Source organism: Balaenoptera ricei, chromosome 15, assembly GCF_028023285.1.
Source record: "Balaenoptera ricei isolate mBalRic1 chromosome 15, mBalRic1.hap2, whole genome shotgun sequence".
Classification (NCBI taxonomy): domain Eukaryota; kingdom Metazoa; phylum Chordata; class Mammalia; order Artiodactyla; family Balaenopteridae; genus Balaenoptera; species Balaenoptera ricei.
In genome coordinates, this window is record NC_082653.1 from 21474239 (window position 1) to 21494116 (window position 19878).

Sequence of the window (19878 nt, forward strand, 5' to 3'; positions counted from 1 at the left end):
GTGTTGGGTCTTTGTTTCGTGCGAAGGCTTTCTCTAGTTGTGGCAAGCGGGGGCCACTCTTCATCGCGGTGCGCGGGCCTCTCACTATCGCGGCCTCTCTTGTTGCGGAGCACAGGCTCCAGACGCGCAGGCTCAGTAGTTGTGGCTCACGAGCCTAGTTGCTCCGCGGCATGTGGGATCTTCCCAGACCAGGGCTCGAACCCGTGTCCCCTGCATTAGCAGGCAGATTCTCAACCACTGAGCCACCAGGGAAGCCCTGCAGTAATTTCTTATGGCAGCCCTAGGAAACTAATTCAATAGACATACTTGAAATTTTTCTCTACCACATTTTACACATTAGCAAGCTACTTAATCCTTCTGAACCTCAAGTTTTCAACTTCAAAGTAGATAAAATATGCAAAATGGTGTGCCACTGTGGAAAATAGTATGGTGGTTGCTCAAAAAATTAAAAATAGAATTGCCTTAGGATCCAACAATTCCACTTATCCTCGAAACAAATGAACGCAGGGTCTTAAAGGGATATTTGTCCACCCATGTGCATGGCAGTACTATTCACGATAGCCAAAAGGTAGAAGCTACTCGAGTGTCCATTGATGGATGAATGGATAAACAAAATGTGGTCTATACATACAATGGAATATTATTCAGCCTTAAAAAGGAAGGAAATTCTGACAAATGCTACAACATGGATGAACCTTAATAATATTACGTTATGTAAAATAAGCCAGTTATAAAAGGACAAATACTATATGATTCCACTTATATGAGGTACCCAGAGTAGTCAGATTCAGAGACAGAAAGTAGAATGGTGGTGGCCAGGGGCTGGGGATAGTGGGGAATAGGGAGTTAGTGTTTAATAGGTACAGCGTTTCAGCTTGAAAGATGAAAAGAGTTCTGGAGATTGATTGTACAACGATGTGAATGTACTTGACACTACTGAACTGAGTATTTAAAAATGACTGGGGCTTCCCTGGTGGTGCAGTGGTTAAGAATCCGCCTGCCAATGCAGGGGACACGGGTTCAAGCACTTGTCCAGGGAGATCCCACATGCCGCGGAGCAACTAAGCCTGTGCGCCACGACTACTGAGCCTGCACTCTAGAGCCCGCAAGCCACAACTACTGAGCCCTCGTGCCGCAACTACTGAAGCCCATGCGCCTAGAGCCCATGCTCCGCAACAAGAGAAGCCACCGCAATGAGAAGCCTGCGCACCACAACGAAGAGTAGCCCCTGCTCACCGCAACTAGGGAAAGCCCACACGCAGCAACGAAGACCCAATGCAGCCAAAAATAAATAAATAAAATAAAATGATTAAGATGGTAAATTTTATGTTATGTGTACTTTACAATTCAAAAATTTAAAAATAGGTAAAATAATGCATTGAAATACATGAGTACCATAAGTGCTTTTTTTTTTTTAGCTTTTGGCTTATCGTCAGCTAGTAATACATTTTAGCTATCACCATCATCATCACGATTATCATAATTTGATAAAAATTACTATTCATTCATAACTTTGAAAGAGTCTTAGAATTCTAAAAATAGAATATACATCATAAACCATCAGTCAATATCACATGTAATGGTGAAATCATAGAAGAATTCTTCTACTTTTATCCTAGAAGTCCCAGAAAAATAGTCAGGGATGTCTGCTGCCCTTGGCCAGGACAACCCAAGGTCTTAAGAGTAAAGAATTGATATAGTCAGCTAGCATGGTGAGAGATAACGACCCAAAGTCAAATATTGTTATCCCGGAAGGCCCAGGTATTCAGGCAAGAAAGTTCATGATTCTCAAGCCAGGAAAGCTTAAGTATAATTAATGACAAACATCTCAGTTATTTAGTTAGCAAAGGAGGTCCAAAGTTGTTGTTCAGGGAAACCCAAGTTAATTAGCTAAGACCATCCAGATTCATTAGTCAAGAAGGTCGTTTTCAAGGATTGTCCACCACAGATAGAAGGAAAGTGTGATGTCACCAGCGAAGGTTATCAGTCTTTTGCTTCGACTCTGGTCCCCCAGGGCCCAGCCCTGCCTGTTTGGGAAGGGAGTGGGCCACCTCTTCTCCTGTCTGTCCCCATGGCAGAGGCCTGCGCCATTTAGACTTTCACTGAGCCCACATTGACCCCCCTCTCCGGAACCAGTGGCCTTCAGCCCAGGACAGAAATGAACCAGAAGCGGAACTAGTGACAAAGAGGCTGTGGGGGTCAGAGGACCAGCGAGGGGACACAGGGAGGAGGGGATGCTGACACCTCGGTGGGAACTGACCCTGCCGAGGAGACCCTCTGTCTCATCTCAGTGTGTCTGAGCATCCAGTGAGGGCCTGGGGGCTGCTGGGGGCTCCCAAACAGGCCCAGACCCAGGCCATGGGGCAGCAGAGGCCCTGGGTGGCTGGACTGGCCAAGGCTACCAATGGGCCTCAGTCCCAGCCTGCAGGAGCCCAAGCCTATTCCTCCCGAAAGATGCAGTAACAGATGATCAGTAAGACGGCGAGGAGGAAGATGAACAGAATTAGCAAGACCGCCAGCATGCTGATCATTCTTAGTGCGGGGACCGGGCTTGGAGATCCTGCGGGACTCACCGGGCCAGCTGCTGACTTCCAGCCTAGACCCTGGGCATCACCTCCATGGGAAAATCTGTCTAGCCAGCCGAGACCCCATCTCCCCATCCCCCCCATCTCCAGGCTCCAGGAATCTCTCAGCCACTGTGAGGTCACAAACTCCAAGATGATGGAATGTTGGCCTCCCAGCCACAGCCCAATCCTTTATAAATGTGACCAGTATGTTGAAAGAGGGACTTCTGGTATGTCATCATAAAAACATTTTTTTTTGCCTGTCTCTTTAAACTTTCTAAGTGGAAGTACCTTTTCCCTGCCCCTAGAAAAATATCAGGCAGTCATCAGTCTTCTGATCATTCTTAGGTAACAAGTCTTGTATTACTAAAAATGGGGAACATAGTTTTCATTCAATTATTTTAAATGTCCATCTCATGTATTAATCATGTTTTCAATGATCATTGATACGTCAGACTTCTCTGCTCTCCACCAACTGGGGCCAAGCATAGGGTGGGTTGCTGTCTGCTGGGAGGGGATGGGAACCTTCTCCCCTTGCTTATGCAAATGTGTTCCTCTTCACCAGGTTTCTGCCCACTCTCCCCAGCCCACCCCCACTCTCAATACCTCCAGGATCAGATGGAATGACGAGTGAGATGGGGGAAACATTTCTCTCCAGGCTGGGCATGAAATTGACGCTGAGTATTCTCCCTCAGCCCCTATTTCAGGGGTTCTTCAGAGACCCCCCCCTCCTGGTGCCCTTTGACTGTACCCCCAGTGATGTGAACAGGCCCTCTTCTTGGGGTCCCCTCCCCCTAGCAGGCTCCCTGTAGGGCAGAACCTCTTGGGCAGCAGGTGGACAGTCCTATCCCAGATTTTACACCTGTTGAAGGAGACAATGAACTTTTGACTGAGGAGCGGGTTGGGCACGGGTCACCTGTGCTCCCCAACTCCAGGTGACATTTATCAAGTTCCCATGTGTTCCTGCTGAAGTTCCTGGTATGAGGATCACCAGAGAAAGGGGAAATTCCTCCTACTCTCCTTCTTGGGGGCAAGGTGGGGGGGGACTATTTTAAGACACAGAGTCCATAATTCCCTCTCTTTTTCATGTCTAACACTGTACTGTTAAGACTCTCAAATTAGAAGAGAGAACTGAGTCACAAGTCACCATTTTCCAGTTATTTTCTTCCTAAATTCTGCATCTGGTCCAATGCCTTCTTTAGAAGGCCGCTGCCATGATAGCAGGTGGAACCTTCAAAAACTGCCAAGATTGAACCACCTTTTACCTACCACAACTGTGATTTGTTGTTGTTACGCGGTTCATTCCACTATCTTGGTGCCTCCTTGGTGCTTTGGCTGAAATGTCCATTTTAATAGCCTGTTACGCTAACAGCAAACATCAGCCACGCCTCTTAGATGCCCAGCCTCCTCTAGGCACTGGGGATGCAGAAATGAACCAGCCTAGATCCCCTCCCTAGCATCACGGGTGCAAAGGGTACAGGAGATCATCTAGGTTGGAATTGTGGCTCTGCCCCTTCCCAGCTTTTGGAAGGCACCTTTCCCTTAATCTCCAGCTCAGAACAATGAGGCTTCCAACCTGAGTGTTGCAGGAGGCCCAGACCCCCCTAGGATGTCCCAGGCTCATGGGTGGCGGGGGCCTGTGGTAGGGACATGCTCTCAGCCTCCTGCTTGCTGCTTTTCTCCTCTGGCTCTGAAGGGCTGATCAAAGCCAGGTGGCCTTAGACGTGTGCTGATATACAGCAGCCACGAGACACGTGCAGCCACATGCGGCACAGAGCACTGGAAACGTAGTCGGTCCCAACTGCAATGCGCTGTCGGTATAAAACAAGCACCGATTCCAAAGACTTTGAACAAAGGAAAAGAAATCGTAAATATCTTATTAATAAGTTAAAAATATTGATTACACACTGAAATGTAATATTTCGGTTATCTTGGGTTAAATAAAATATACTATTAAAATTAATTTCACCTTTTTGGGTACCTTTTTATTTTTTTTTAATTTAAAAAAAAATTTTTGGCCGTACCGCATGCGGCATGTGGGATCTCAGTTCCCAAACCAGGGATGGAACCTGTGCCCCCTGCAGTGGAAGCGTGGAGTCTTAACCACTGGACCGCCAGGGAAGTCCCTAAATTCTTTATTTTTAATTTGTTTATTTTTATTGAAGTAGAGTTGATTTACAATGTTGTGTTAATTTCTGCTGCTGTACAGCAAAGTGAATCAGTTATACACATATATACCTTGTTTTTTTAAATTTTAGTTCACTTTAATTTTATTATTTATTTTATTTTTAATTTTATTTATTTATTTATGGCTGTGTTGGGTCTTCGTTTCTGTGCGAGGGCTTTCTCTAATTGCGGCAAGCGGGGACCACTCTTCATCGCGGTGCGCGGGCCTCTCACTATCGCGGCCTCTCTTATTGAGGAGCACAGGCTCCAGACGCGCAGGCTCAGCAATTGTGGCTCACAGGCTTAATTGCTCCGCGGCATGTGGGATCTTCCCAGACCAGGGCTCGAACCTGCATCCTCCGCATTGGCAGGCCGACTCTCAACCACTGCGCCACCAGGGAAGCCCCTACCTTGTTTTTTATAGTCTTTTCCATTATGGTTTATCCTAGGATACTGAATATAGTTCCCTGTGCTATGCAGTAGGACCTTGTTGTTTATATGTTCTGTACATTTGGTACCTTTTTAATGTGGCTCCTGGAAGGTTTAAAATTACACATGCGGCCGGCCGGCATTATGTTTCTACTGGATAGTGCTGCCTTAGGCTCTTCAAATACAGCACACTGTCTCTGCCTCATAAATAATCTCACGGTGTCCTCACAGTGACAGAAGCCCTGGGCTTTCGCAGAAATACCAAAGTATAGCAACTACCGTGCCTGGCCATCTGCTCTGTGCTGTGTTCTCGGTGTGCACTGTTTCACTTAATTCTCACAGCAACACTATTGGGGGAGGGGGGACCATGACTCTGCCCATTTCCAGAAAAGCAAAACTAAGGCCGGGCAAAGTTAGGTCACTTAGCCAAAGCCACAGGGAGAGTAAGGGCAAGAGCAGGAGGCAGCAGAGGACACTGGGGCTGTGTGCACACCTGACCCCTTTGTCCAGTGTCCTTCCCGCCACAGCATCCCACGGCCCCTCCTCATCACGGAGAGCCCCAGTGTTCTCACAGTGTTAGAATCCCACAGGCTCCTCCCAGGTACAGAAGATTGAGTGTTCTCACCCTCAGAGAACCCCCCCCCCCCCACCATTTCCTTCTCCGTTGCATCGGTCAGGCCTGGATTTCCACACTGTGCTGACTTAGTGAAGTGCCAGGAATCTGAAGTGGGGAGACGCTTGCTCGGACACAAGGGTGGGCTGTTTGCACTTGAGAATGTGGACCAAGTCAGTGGCAGGGTTGCCTCAGGTCTGAGAGATACACCCGGCCCAGGATGCAGGCAGTGTTAGTGCTTGTGGGATTAGGGGCCGAGAGCCCCCCTCTCAAGCCTCTCTGTAGTGCCATCGGGAGTATGGGACCTCTGTCTGTCTTCTCTGGCACAATGCAAATCTGACCAGGTCCCCGAAATGCAAATTTGATCAAGTCCCTCTGCTTCAAGACTGCTTTTACTTTTAGGATGACGTTTTAGCAGAGTACTTGCCCACCTCTGTAGGCTTATCTCCTTGTCACCCTCATGTTCCAGTTTCAGGTCATCTGAACAATATTTTAGTCTGGTGATGTGTCCAAATAAGTATACGGCCATAATTCATTCATTTGTTCAACTGTGACAGCCACTAAACTGAATACAATGGTCAATCGGACAAGATCCCTATTGTCTAAACTCAACACAATACATGAGCTCTTCAACCTAAATATCCATCAACAAGTGAATGAATAAAGAAGATGTGGTACAGATATACAATGGAATACTACTCAGCCATTAAAAAGAATGAAATAGTGCCATTTGCAGCAACATGGATGGACCTGGAGATTGTCATACTGAGCGAAGTAAGTCAAAGACAAAGACAAATATCACAGGATATTGCTTACATGCGGAATCTTAAAAAAAATGATCAAACAAACTTATTTACAAAACAGAAACACACTCACAGACTTAGCGAACGAATTTATGGTTACCAGCAGGGAAGGGTGGCAGGGGAGGTATAGATTGGGAGATTGGGATTGACATGTACACACTGCTATATTTAAAATGGATAACCAACAAGGACCTACTGTATAGCAGGGGTAACTCTGCTCAATACTCTGTAATAACCTAAATGGGAAAAGAATTTGAAAAGGAATAGATATATATATCTGTATAACTGAATCACTCCGCTGTACACCTGAAGCTAACACAATATTATTAATCAGCTATACTCGGATATTAAAAAAAAAAAAAAAGAACTTTTGCTAATTAAAGCTCTTCATGTGGAAGAGTCACCATTCCTACAAATTAATGACAAATCAGTGACAACAAACAGAACACACAGAAAAGCAAAACAGGTGAGGGAATGTTATTTTCAAAATTTCAGACTGCTTCTGGAAATTAACCAAGTCATCCCGACGCAGAACTCGGGCTCCGCTCCACCAGAGGTCGCTGCAGGACCGCGCGCAAGGGATCCGCTCCCGGCGACGCCGCTCTAGGCCGCAGGCCTGGCCTCTGCTGCAGTTCCGCCGCCGCTGCGCGGGTGGAGAAGGTTCCCGGCTCTGGTGGTTTCTGTTTCTCTTGAATCCACGCCATCTCCCAGCACCCGCGGACATCCGCACCTTCCCGCACTGTCTGCTGTGTCTCCGCCTCTGTCCCGCGCCATCTCTCACGGCGCCCCGGGTGCGTTACTGCGGGGAGCGCTGGGCACGTGGTCTGCTCCGCCCCCACCCCACCCTAAGGGGAAACTGAGGCCCGAGGGGGCGGGGAGCGCCGCATGTCGACTTCTCGGCCCTCGTGTCTTCGACAAAGAGGCCTCGGGTCACCGCGCCACCGGCCGGCGCCGTCTCGGAGCCTCACCCGCCCCGTGGGGAGACTTGTGCCCGCTGATGTCGAGAGACCGGTCGGGTGACGCGTGGGCCCGAGGTCTCGCAGGGGGTCGTGCAGAGCCCGTGTGAACCTGGCCCGAGGGGCGCCAGAGCCCCTGATTCACTGCCCATCACCTCCGACTCCAGCGTTTCACGCCCCAAAGCCGCTCGTCGGTTACCGGCCAAATACTCTGGTGACCGTTAGCCCATTTCCCCTTAATAAGCTTTAAGGGAAAGTGTTGAAACCTCCATTTTCCAAACGGGTGTTTGAGCTCTAAAGTGAGGGCGCCCCAGGGCCCCCGAGGGGCAGAGTCTGGCTTCCTGTCCCTGCTTCGCACCGAAGCCCTTCCGCACCCGTTCCCTGGCCGGGCCCTGCGCCTCTGCCAGCGCCCCCTCCTCTCCTGCAGGACCCTGAGCGCACTGCCTCTGCGCCCCACTGTGTCCAGGGGCTGAGCTGTCCCTTGGGCACGTGCTGCTCCTGAGGGCCTTGAACTGGGGGCCGTGGCCTTCCTGCCCCGCCGCAGAGGGGGTGGTCCCTGGGCTTAGGGGGTTCTGGGAACTGTCTTGCAAAGTCTTGTGCAGGAGGCTGGGGCTGGGTTTGGGGGCCAGAAAGGCCTGAGTTCAGATGCTGACGCAGCCCCTCGTTAGCCGTGGAACCTCGGGTGAGTTACTTCATTCTCCTGAGCTCTCCTTTCGTTTGAGGGGGGAAACAGCAAGCAGTCCGGGGGGCATAGGCCTGGTCTGTGTCTTTGAACCCCCAGTGCCTGGCAAGTGGTTAGTAGGTACTTAGTTGGTATTTTGTGGGTGGATGAGTACTTGAGGCATTTTTACGAGAAGCTGGTCTTCCTGTGGCCTCTGTTGATGAGGGGAGATGGAGTCTTTCCATGAAGTGAGGATAGCTTTGGGGTCCCGGGCTTGGCTGGGCAGCTTTCCCCTGCCTGGGTGGAGAGCCGGCTGCTAACATGGGCTCCTCTGCCTGGCTCTTCTTCTGCCCTTTGTTGCCCCTGCATTGGGAAGTGATCGTGGGCTGGCTGTGCCCTGGTCACTGGTAGTGCCGGCAGAGGAGTTGCTGAAAGCGTTTCCCCGTGTTTGGAGGGTTCACTCCTGTCCCTTCCGAACTCTGGAGCTGTCCCACACGGCCTTCCTCCCACCGCCTTTTTATTATTTTACTTATGTATTATTGCACACCGCACGGCTTGCCTGATCTTAGTTCCCCGACCAGGAATTGAACCAAGGCCATGGCAGTGAAAGCGCACGGAGTCCTAACCACTGGACCGCCAGGGAACTCCCCCCACCACCTCTTTAGATGTCTCCTGGCACCTGGAGTCTGTTGAGTGCCCTCTGCCTGGCTTAGTGCTGGTTTCTCTGAGGCTTTAAAAAAGGAGAGTGGGAATGGGTCTTGCCACAGCTGTGGTCTTCTGACCCTGGTCTCCAGTCTCAGCAGCCCTGTGTTCTTTTCTGCCTCTGGATTTGAAGTGGTTACAGGCTACCTGTGTCCTGGTCATTGGTAATATGGGCTGAGGAAAAGTTGCAAGATTTTCCCCATGTTCAGGGGACCCATACTTGTCCCTTCCATGCAGGACAGGCTTCAGTGACTAGCAGTGACCAAGTATGAGGCCGTCTGAGGATGGAGGGAGTCAGGCTGTAGTGCGTTCATTGCCTGAGACCCGAATCCCCCCAGCACACGCGCCGTGTTTTCCTGTCGATGAGCATGATGGTGTCCTGCCAGCTGGGCAGATCCCGGGACAGCTTCTTGTCCCCTGCAGGAGTGTCACGTAGCTCTTGTTGCATGAGACGCGTCGTCAGGGAGAGCGGGACTGAGTCCCGGGTGAGTGGTGTCCCGCCGGTTCTCTAGTACTTGGGTTGTGTGCAGGGTGTGAGGCCAGAGGTGCTGGGTGCTGAGGTGTGGAGAGTGAGGGTGCAGTGGAGGCGTGGACCCCCTTCTGCTCCTGAGAGCCTGGATGGAGGCTGCTGTGATGTTGAGAGGACAGAGATTCACATCCAGTGACCAGCCAAGTGCCCTTCTGTGAGCCTGAGCGAGAATTCTGTCAGGGGTTCAATCCTGGTGCCACTTAACACACATTCCTTCAGTACCTAAGAGTTCTCAGTATTTCTGCCGTTAGTCTTCTCTTCAGCTCTTGGCAGGGACTGGTGAATCATCGGGTGGTTCTGTCATCTCAGGCTGTACGTCTGGTCAGTGACCTGTCTGCTGGTCTGTTCCTAGGCCAGGCCGTTTCCCAGGATGCTGGCAGTGGCCTCCCTTCTCAGCTCCCTCACTGCCCTTTTCTGCCCCTGCATTCGAAAGTGATCGTGGGCTGCCCATGCCCTGGTCATTGATAGTGCAGGGAGAGGAATTGCTGAAAGCCTTTCCCCGTGTTTGGAGGGTTCACTCCTGTCCCTTGCAAACTCTGGAGCTTTCGTACATGTCTTTCTTCCCACTGATTTGTGTTGCTTCCTGGTCCCTGGCGCTGTGTGCTCACTTGAGTGCCCCTTTTCCCAAACAGGGCCCTGCCTCAGCAGTTCACGGGCTGGCAGTGGAGGGCTCCCCTCCGGAAGTTTTCTCTGATTCCCCATCGCACCCCTTCCTCATCCCACATCCTCAGCCCCGCCCCTCAGCACTGATCACACCTAGAAAGTGCTGATTTGCTGATCGTGCCCCTTATGCTGTAATCTTGAGGGCAGCGCCTCCTTGTTTTGTGTTGTGTCTGGTGCCTGATGCATAGCACCTGGACCAAAAAAACCCCAGAAGAGGTGGAGATGACCCACCTGTTGTGAGGTGACAGGGCTCCTCCCATTGCAGAGTGTCAGGGAACCAAGCCCTCCAGCAAGCCAGCCTGCCGGGTCAGCCTCCTTTTCTCCACTGGAATTGTTGTTTCTGTAATGAACGGTAGACTTACTATAATCTGCCTTTAATCCTGGTCATGAGCAGGGCCCGTGGTCCGCTGTGGGTGATTTTCTAGTGACCGACCTGGACAAAGCCCAGTATAGTTGAGGATGCATGTGTAAGTCGCCCTTATACTACGTAGCAGGCACGGGGCCCTCCCCCGACCTGTTACCCCTCCCGGGCCATTCTAGTCATTGCCAGGCAGCTACAGCCTGCAGACTGGTTAGCAGCAAATTGATCACACTTGGCACACAGGGTAACGTGGGTGTTATTCCTGTCGCAGATGACCTGCAGACCCCTTCCTAGGGCCAAATCGTCCTTGTTCCTGATACCGTAGTGTGGCCGTTCAGGTCCTGCAGTAACAGCCTGCCTTCGTGGGTGCTAGAAACTGCCAGCTGCTGTGCCAAGTGTTCCGTGTGTTCCCCAGGGCCTGCTGTGAGTGCCCGTTCACCGATTTTCCTTTGCAGCTGGGTCTGTGTGCACAGAGGCTCCACAGGAGGCGTCATCTTCGTGTCAGCCAGGCGCTAGGCCCTGGGGCCCCAGGTAAGGCTTTTGGACCTTTCTCTGGAATTTTGTGTTTTTTGTAAAGTCACGTGTGTGTTTTCTGGGGCTCGGGTGATCATGTAAGGGGAAGTGCGGTGACAGTAGCATCCTGCTGTGGGGCAGTCCCCCACACGCCTAGGGGAGGGCCCTGTAGAAACCTGCTTGGGTGAAGGGCTCCCCGGGGCATCTCCCTTCCGAGCCCTGGGGTGTCAGTGCAAGTAGCGTTGTGATGGAGACCGGTCCCGCCTCTCATCCTGTCTAGCGCTGTGACCCCATCTCAGACTCCACATCTTCATCTGAAGAGCAAAGCTGGGATAGCAGCAAAAGTTCTAAAAAATTTTTCATGGTGGTGCCATGACCACATGATCCTGATCTTTTTCAGCCCAAAAGCATTTCCAGTTTTTTATGCTGGAAGTGTCTTGACTCCCCCTGGCAGGGAGGTTTTGTGGGGTCTTGGCAGGACACGACAGAAGCTGCTGGGACTCGGCTGGGCTGGGCTGCTCTCCCTGACCCAGGCCCCTGGCTCCAGCCTCCCGTCCTTCCTGGCTCTTTCTGTCCTTTTCTGCTCCTGCATCGAAAGTGATCGTGGGCTGCCCGTGCCCTGGTCATCGATAGTGCAGGGACAGGAGTCGCTGAAAGACCTTTCCCCGTGTTTGAAGGGCCCAGTTGTCCCTTCCAAACCCTGGAGCTTTCACACACTAGCTTTTTGGTCCTGCCATTTCCTTCAGAGCACGGGCCTTTGCCGACCCACGTGTGATATGGTGACCGGGCTGGACCCCGGACTTGTGGAGGTTCACTTTGTCTTTGAAGTAAAGGAGCCTCCGGACAGAAACCAGTCCATCCATTTGTATTTGGACCTCACACTGGAATAAGTTCAGATAATGCTGAAGGGCACATGGGAGAACTGTAAATCGTAGGTTCTGCTCTATGAACTTCACAGGAATGGAGGACGACCCATAATAATAGATTATTCAAGGCAGCCCATGACCGACATGCTTGTTTGTGTGTTGACTTTGCTCCTTTACTCTTTTTTTGGTTTTTTTCCCTTTACCGTTTCTTGAGCACAATGTGTATTGCTTCTCCAGGAGCCACCAGTAGTGTCGAATATGTGGAGAAAGAAAAATAAAGGTGGGCCAGATGTAGGAGCAAAGAGGGGTCCTACCAACTCCGAATCATTCAGAAAGGTTCCATTCATCACGGTCTGCCAGAAGCCCGAGGAGTTTTCTTGTCAGTCACTGGTGAGAGAAGAGTGCCCTGACTCACCAACCTCTTTGTAGCCCCCGCTTTTAACCTGTGCTTTTGTGGGTTCTCTTTTAAAAAGGGTGACCCCAGGTGTTCACTGGAGAAGAAATCCCAGGCCTGTGGGTCTGTGAGTCTGTATCTGTAGACTCAAGGCTTGCTTTCTGGTTCATGTTAGGATGTTGTGTGGCAAGAGGTGTCTCCCGCCATGTAGTCAGCCGTCAGCAGGGGCTGCCCTTCTGCCTTTCTGCGCTGCAGATGTGTTGGGTGGAGGCCGCAACCCTGCACCGGCGCCTTCGCTTAGTAGACTCTGCAGGGGCAACGTGGTGCTCCCAAGAGGCGTGTCTGGCTCCCAGACAACAGGTGAGGTGGGGTCCCACTCACCACCCACTTTTGGCCTGAGGGCTCCTTTTCTTCCATCTACATTCGAGTTTCTCCTGTTTGATCCTGTTTTGCCAGATGTTTTTGTTCTCATCTCATGATGACGTGAAAGTAGTGAGACTAATATATGTGAACCACCTGGTCCTCAGTAGCCGTCTAACAAATCTGAGACTTCCCTTGTCTTTCAAACCTGCCCTCTGCCCCTTCGCATCAGAGGCTTGTCCTGTCCCACAGCCTAGTCCCTGGTCCTGGGGCTCCTCAGCCAGCCTGGAGGATTTAATGGCTGATGGTGACCATTTTGAAAAGACTTTATCTTCCCCCCGTACACCCCCATCCCAGACCTGGCACTTTAAACCTCTGGGTGCAAAGTCCCACACGTTGAGTTGGGGGTCACTTGTGTAGTGTCCTCAAGCGTTAATGATATTTTCTCATTTATCCTTCAAATGGGCCTGGCAGTCTTGATTTTCACCCATCTGGGCACCTAATGAGTCTTTCTGGAAGTTTCTCTTTCATTTGCCTTTCTTGGGTGGGCATATTAAGTGGGTCTTTGCAGAATAGGATGACAGCTACTGGGGCCTTGGGACGGACTGGGCAGAGAAGTAATGACGGTGGTGGGAGAACTGCTGAGGACGGTGGTCCATCCTTTGATCAAGATGCAGTGGGAACTTGGTGTCAAAGTCTCTGACAGTGAGCTCAGACTGAGCTCTGGTGTATCTGGCCAGTTGCCTTGATCGGGAACTGCTTGAAAGAAAATTGTTTATTCTAAAAACCGAACCTTTGAGGTGTTTTCCTTTATTATCCCGTCTATTCTGGTGATATCTAAGGTCAGTTTTTTTTGTTTGTTTGTTTTTAATATTTATTTATTTAGCTGTGCTGGGTCTTAGTTGGCGGCATGTGGGATCTAGTTCCCTGACCAGGGATCGAACCCGGGCCCTGTGCATTGGGGAGCGTGGAGTCTTAGCCTCTGGACCACCAGGGAAGTCCTATTCTGGTGATACCTAGTAGGGCCTAGTCGATTGGGACCCTCTCAGTGATGTTACTTGGGGAGAAGATGGTGCTGGAGATTAAATGCTTGTATGGTTCTTCTCCCTCCTAGGTCAGCGTTAGATCTGGAGATCGTTGAGGAAGTCCCAGGGCCATGAGTCAGTGACTTTGGGGTGACTTGGGATCTGGCATTGCCGGTATTTCTCCCCAAGGTGAGTTAATGCCACGGGCTGGGAACTCACCTCCAGAGGGTTGGCTGGTTTGAGTTTATGCAAATGGGAACTCCCAGCCGTTGGTCTCGCTTGTCCTTTCTTGTAGATTCCTTTTGTTCGTGGACACCAGCGGGGCAGAGAATGGAGAGTGCAGTCCACACGTGAAGAGCTCCCCGCCGCCTGCTCGGAGTGTCATGGGAGAACTGTTCACTCAGCACGAGAAATCAGGGCAAAGCGCTGGGACTGGGGGCTTGGGGTCCCCTTCAGCTGGCTCTGAGTCCCGACAGCAGTGCGCTTGGACACCGTGGACGGGGAAGGCCGGCCCCCGTCCCTCTGCCGTGCCTGCGTGGCTTCAGTGACCGAGAGTTTGTCTCTTGAGTTGGCAGCTGCTCATCATCATCACTTTTCTCTCCACACATCCGTTCAATAAACTGTATGCACCCCCACCCCCGCCTGTGTTTTAAGTCAGTAACGAACCACGTGCCAGCGAGGCTGGGCAGGGAGAAAGTGGGTCACAGGCCAAATCCTGTTTTCACTCTGAGCCTTTCCGTCCTGCTCCTGAGGCTTGGCACACGGGCTGTTGTTTGAGGTGTTCTGTTAGGACGGGGGTGAACAAACGCTGGTGGTTGGCTCAGGTTAGGACCTGTGAGAGTTGAGGGCGTCGAGGAACAGTCAGGCCAGGGCTTGGGAAGGGTGATGGGGACCGGAGTGAGACAGGTGCTGATGGCATTGGGGAAGCTGTGGGTGCCTGTCTCATGAGTACGTACCTGCTTGTGTGACCAACTGGCCTAGTTTGCCTGGAATTGAGGGGTTTCTCAGACATGGGACCTTTATTGCCAAAACCAGGAAAGTCCTGGGCAAACTGGAACAAGTTGGTCAACTTATCTGGGTGTAAAATACATGGTGTCAACTTGAGAGGACAGGTTACTGAGTAAAGGTAAGAATGGTGAATGTGGAGCTGCCATTGGTGGACTCAGTCTTTTGGAGATAATTGGGGTAAAATCAACAGTTGCACTGAGGACATGTATGTGAACTTTTTAATCTCCATTTTATAGATGGAGGAGTCTACATGAGGAAGTATGTCCCAAAGGCTGTGATGAAAGGCTGGACTTAATTGTCCAGTTTCTGCATTTGGAATTGAAACCACCTTGGCTGAGCTGAGGCAGGATTCAGGCTGTCAGGCCTGCCTGGTGGCTTTGACACCCTGAAGGTCTGTGCAGGGGCAGGCATTCTTCATGGCTGAAATGTTCTGCCCTGCTAGCCATTCTTCATGGCTGAAATGTTCTGCCCTGCTAGCCATTCTTCATGGCTGAATGTTCTGCCCTGCTAGCTAGTTCCTGGTAGAGGCATCCAGAAGCAGGAAGTCCTTTTTCTGTCTCACTCCAAGGACTATCCTCTGACTTCTGTTGCCACCTTTATTCAGCTGGTTGTAGCTGCCTGGAAAGATGCTGAGAGAAGGAGTCTGGGTCCACTGGAGACACAGCTGTGGCTGAGCGTGACGTTTGCTGCCGTGCAGGCCAGTCCTTGACCAGTGTTCCTGGGGACACCGGGCACTGGTCATCGTGCCTGCCCTGTTCTACCGCAGTGTGTGAAGCAGTAGCCATCCCAGGCCTGGAGGGCCTGAGGAGATCTGAGGAGAGCATTCATCCAAGGTGACCCAGGAGCCAGGCTTAAGGTCAGTAAGGCACAAACCTTGGCTGGGAAACTAGGCCTCACTGGAGCAGCTGGTGGGAGACTAACCAGACATCATAACTAGACATAGGGGTACAATGGTGAATAAGACAGTTTGTGCCCTAAAAGGGGTCACCAATAAATATATAGATAATGTCTCCACACACCAAACGTTACAGGACACGCACTGCTGGGCACTGTAGGTATTGGGGATGCAGCTTTAAACAAAACGGGGTGCCTCCTGGAGCTTGTTTAGAACTGCTGTCCATTATGGCAAGCCACCAGACACCTGTGGCTATTTTAATGGATTTAAATAAAACTTTTAAAATTCAGGTCTTCAGTTTTATCAGCCACATTTCAAGTGCTCAGTAGCCACAAGTAGCTGCGGGGTTGGACAGTGCAGATACATAGAATATTCCCATCACTGCAGGAGGTTCAGACAGCACCAGTCTAGAAAATAAGGAGTTGAATTCCGTGAAAGGAGTTGCTGGGACACCTTTACAGAAAGGCTGTCATTTGAGGAGTCCAAAGAGGGCTGCTGTGCCTGGCGCTGCATTCCTGTGATGATGAGTGGGGGGGTTGGGTAAATCGGGGGCATCAGCCTGGAGGGGGCGTGAGAGCACTGGCTTCTGAGTCACAGACGTGGGGTCTAACCGAGCAGGGTGACGTAATGTGAGTTTCCATCACCTGACCTCCATTTCCCCTTGTGAAATGAGAACCACACCTCCACAGGAATATGGTGAGGTAAGGATTAAACAGACTTGTATGTGGAAGCCTGTGTAGGGTGTGGCTTCAGAAAGTGTTCAATAACTGATAGATATTATTATTTATTGAAGTTTCCTCTTTAATTTTTTTTTGTCTTTTTTCGGCCTTGAGGCTTTCAGGGTATAGCCTGTAATGCTGAAGTTTCCAAGAAAGCAAAAATAGTTCCCCTCCTTTTACAACTTAAGATATGTATAATGCAATGATTAATAAATATCTAGAAACATGTACCCCCAAATTAGAGGATATATGCTTTTCTCAATCACCTACATTTACAAATACTTTTTATGTTCCAGGTTACAAAACAAGTCACAAATACCAAAGAATCAGTTATACAGATTACATTTGTATCATACTACAATATAATTAAGGACAATAACAACAAAAATGGGTTTGGAAAAATCCATATATTTGGAAAATTTAAAGCGTTTAAAAATAACTCATCAAAGATGAAACCATAGGGGAATTAGAAAATACTTAGAACTGAATGATAATGAAAATTTCTACATACAAGTACTTGTGAGATGTAGCTAAAGTAATTCTGAAGAAGTTCATGCCTCACGTCCTTATATTAGAAGAAAGGCTGAATAATTTTTATTAATAAGTAATAAACAATAGAAGTAATGAGGATAAAAATTAGAGCAGAAACTAAAGCAGAAGGCAAAAATACAACAACGATCAACATGGCTAAGAGTTGGTTCTTTGAAAAGTCATGAAACTGATGAAGAAAAATAATTTCAGGAAGGGAAAAGGACATAGGACAGAACTGGGATTAAAAAGAATACAGATTACTTTTCGCCTATAAAAATTTAAACTTTGGGAATTCCCTGGCGGTCCAGTGGTTAGGACTCGGCACTTTCACTGCTGAGGGCCGGGGTTCAATCCTTGGTCGGGGAACTAAGATCCTGCAAGCTGCATGGTGCGGCCAAAAAAAAAAAATTAAACTTTGACAAAATGAGCACATTTCTAGAAAACATCCAAAAAAATTGCCTCAAGGAGAAAGAAAACTTGAATAGTCTGATAAAACCCATCTGATAAAGACCACAAGGGAACAATAAAGTCAGATTTATTCGCCTGTTGCAACATAAACTTTTTTGGTCACTGTTAAAGCTGTGACTTTCTCACAAGAGGAATTTTTTTTTTTTTTTTTAACTTTGGGTTTATTTATTTATTTAGGGCTGTGTTGGGTCTTCGTTTCTGTGCGAGGGCTTTCTCTAGTTGTGGCAAGTGGGGGCCACTCTTCATCGCGGTGCGCGGGCCTCTCATTATCGCGGCCTCTCTTGTTGCGGAGCACAGGCTCCAGACGCGCAGGCTCAGTAGTTGTGGCTCACGGGCCTAGCCGCTCCACGGCATGTGGGATCTTCCCAGACCAGGGCTTGAACCCGCGTCCCCTGCACTGGCAGGCAGATTCTCAACCACTGCGCCACCAGGGAAGCCCCACAAGAGGAATTTTTGATCCTTTCTTGAATAGACATATAATGACCAAAACATATGTCCCATTGTTAAGGGACAATTGAATGCAGTCCATTTGGAGGAGGTTGAAGGGACCCTGAGGCTCTGGCTTCAGACTGTCTGTAGTTTTGTCAGACATTTGGTTGTAGACAGGACATGCATGAGAAACATCATTGGTCAGGCCTTTAAAATCTTCCCACCAATGTTGGCTTTTGCTTACAAGAACTTTCTGATGAAGTCTATTTTCTGCATATACCCAGTCAAGCTGGATGTCTGTCAACTGTAATCCAAAGCATCATCGATTCTTTTTCTAAGCTTGTCAGGTATGATGCTTCTTATTAGGGTATCCTGTGATGGGCCCAGCCCTGGCATGAGGCCCAGCAGGTGTTGTACTTCTTCAGGAAGACTTGCCCGCTTGTGGTGCTGGCCTAGCTAACCCAGGAGTCCAGAAGGCAAGGGGACCAGCTGAACCGTTTAAATAAGTGTGTGTCAGCCGTCACTCCCAGCTCCCAGACAACGATCCGTTCTCAGAGACTCAGCCTTGTTTGTCAATCTGCCTACATGTCTGCTGACATTAAAAATAAAACAGCAGGCATGCCTCCTGCCAGTGGGAGAAGTGTGTGTGTGTGGTGTGTGTGGTGTGTGAAGTGGGCCTTTGTGGTTGGAGGGGACATGTTTCTACCCTGAAAATCCAGGAAAGTAGGCAGGGTTGTCCAATGACCTTGGTCAGGAAAACCCATGAGAAACTGGGTAGCCTATTGCTGCCAAAAGATGCAGAAACAGAGAAGGAGGGGCCAAGGAGACTGGAAAGTTTTTATAATAAGTTTTTTTCAAAGAGCCCATGATTAGAGCAGTAGATTGGATAGAGTAATCTGCAGGAAAAATCGTAACTTTCTTTGCTAACTAACCAAGCATTCCAGGATACTATTTGGCGTTGGTTCATTATCTTTCACCATCCTTGCCAAAAATCTCACGTCTTTACTCCTCTTAGGTACCTCGGGTTTTCCTGGCCAAGGTCATCAGACGTCCCTGGCTAATTCCCTAGGCCTTACAAGATAAAAACAGAACACCTCTATGATTTCACCAGAAGAATGACATTGGTTGATGGTTTAAGATAGATTTTTTTTTTAAATTAAAAAGTGTCATCCTACTCCTAGTATATTAAGGAATTTTTAATAAGTAAGAATGGATGATGACAACTATAATTTATCGATCTAGCTTAGTGTGAGCCAAGAATTGCCCTGAGCAGTTTATATACCTTATTTCAATATATTTGCAGATATAGATGCAGAACGTTGCATTCCCAGCTGGCCAATGAGAGAGCGGGCTACTCTGACAGGTGGCAGGCTACTGGATGCAGGGCACATAGAGACACAGGCCTCTTCAGGGGTGGACAGATGTGACACACTCTTGAGCTTCTCTTGGCCCCTTCGGGAGCCCTCTTTCATCCACCATCCAAAGAGGCCTGGGCTGGGACATGCAGTGTTTATATCCAAGGACTCATCCCCGAGGACCACCATCTCCCCCACTTTCTCTTTTCCTAGCCAGTTTTGCTGCTCTTATCTCTTGGTCATAAAAGGCAGATGGTGAGGCCAGTTGGAGAAGGCTCTGGCATCGGAGGAACCCACTAGGTTCACAAGCAGCGACTGTCCCAAGCCCTCCTTCCATCAAGGTCACCCAGCAAGTCAGTGACCTAACCTGACCAGGACCCAAATATGCTAACTCCAGGTGCTCTCCACGGTGCCACCCGGAATGCTCCTCCTCCCTTGGCCTAACTCCTTGTGCTTTGGGAGTCAACATAGCCCTCACCTCCTGCACGTCTAGACTGACCTCTAAGTCAGGTTCAGTGCCTCCTCCTAGCTCCTGCAGCCCTCGAGTCCCCACAGTTTTCTTCCGCTGTGGCATTTATCTAACTGTGTTGTCATTTACATGTCTGCCTTCCCAACAAAGTGTGAACTCCATGAGGGCAAGGATCATGCATTGCCAGTCCCCCAGCCACTACAGAAGAGAGGCTCACCTTGCTGAAGGAATGAACAAACCATGAATCCTACAGAAAGGGTAGAATTCAGCTTTTGCATGGGCCAGTCAGTAGCAGCTATTCTTACCATCGAGAGAGGGGTATATGATGTGGAGCGCATAGTAATTGAGGATGGATTCCATCAAATTCATCTGGAGCAGAGGAGGGGCCAGAGCAAAGGA

The 19878-nt window shown here is 49.6% G+C and overlaps 1 long non-coding RNA gene and 3 other non-coding genes across 9 annotated transcripts; all 4 read left to right on the forward strand.

Annotated features, from left to right (window-relative positions):
* The first annotated feature begins 7211 nt into the window (after positions 1-7211).
* LOC132349438 (uncharacterized) lies at positions 7212-14240 on the forward strand. Of its 6 annotated transcripts, none has more exons than XR_009497673.1 (6): positions 7212-7366; positions 10719-10978; positions 12064-12216; positions 12396-12580; positions 13695-13794; positions 13872-14240. It is a non-coding gene; the product is annotated as an uncharacterized LOC132349438 (long non-coding RNA). The 6 variants fall into 6 exon arrangements; XR_009497672.1 differs by having other exon boundaries at positions 13901-14240; XR_009497676.1 differs by having other exon boundaries at positions 10863-10978; positions 13901-14240.
* LOC132350100 (small nucleolar RNA SNORA71) lies at positions 8554-8687 on the forward strand. Its single transcript, XR_009497848.1, has one exon. It is a non-coding gene; the product is annotated as a small nucleolar RNA SNORA71 (small nucleolar RNA).
* Positions 9842-9975, forward strand: LOC132350097 (small nucleolar RNA SNORA71). Its single transcript, XR_009497845.1, has one exon. It is a non-coding gene; the product is annotated as a small nucleolar RNA SNORA71 (small nucleolar RNA).
* Positions 11545-11676, forward strand: LOC132350101 (small nucleolar RNA SNORA71). The gene has a single exon (XR_009497849.1). It is a non-coding gene; the product is annotated as a small nucleolar RNA SNORA71 (small nucleolar RNA).
* Positions 14241-19878: the final 5638 nt, after the last annotated feature.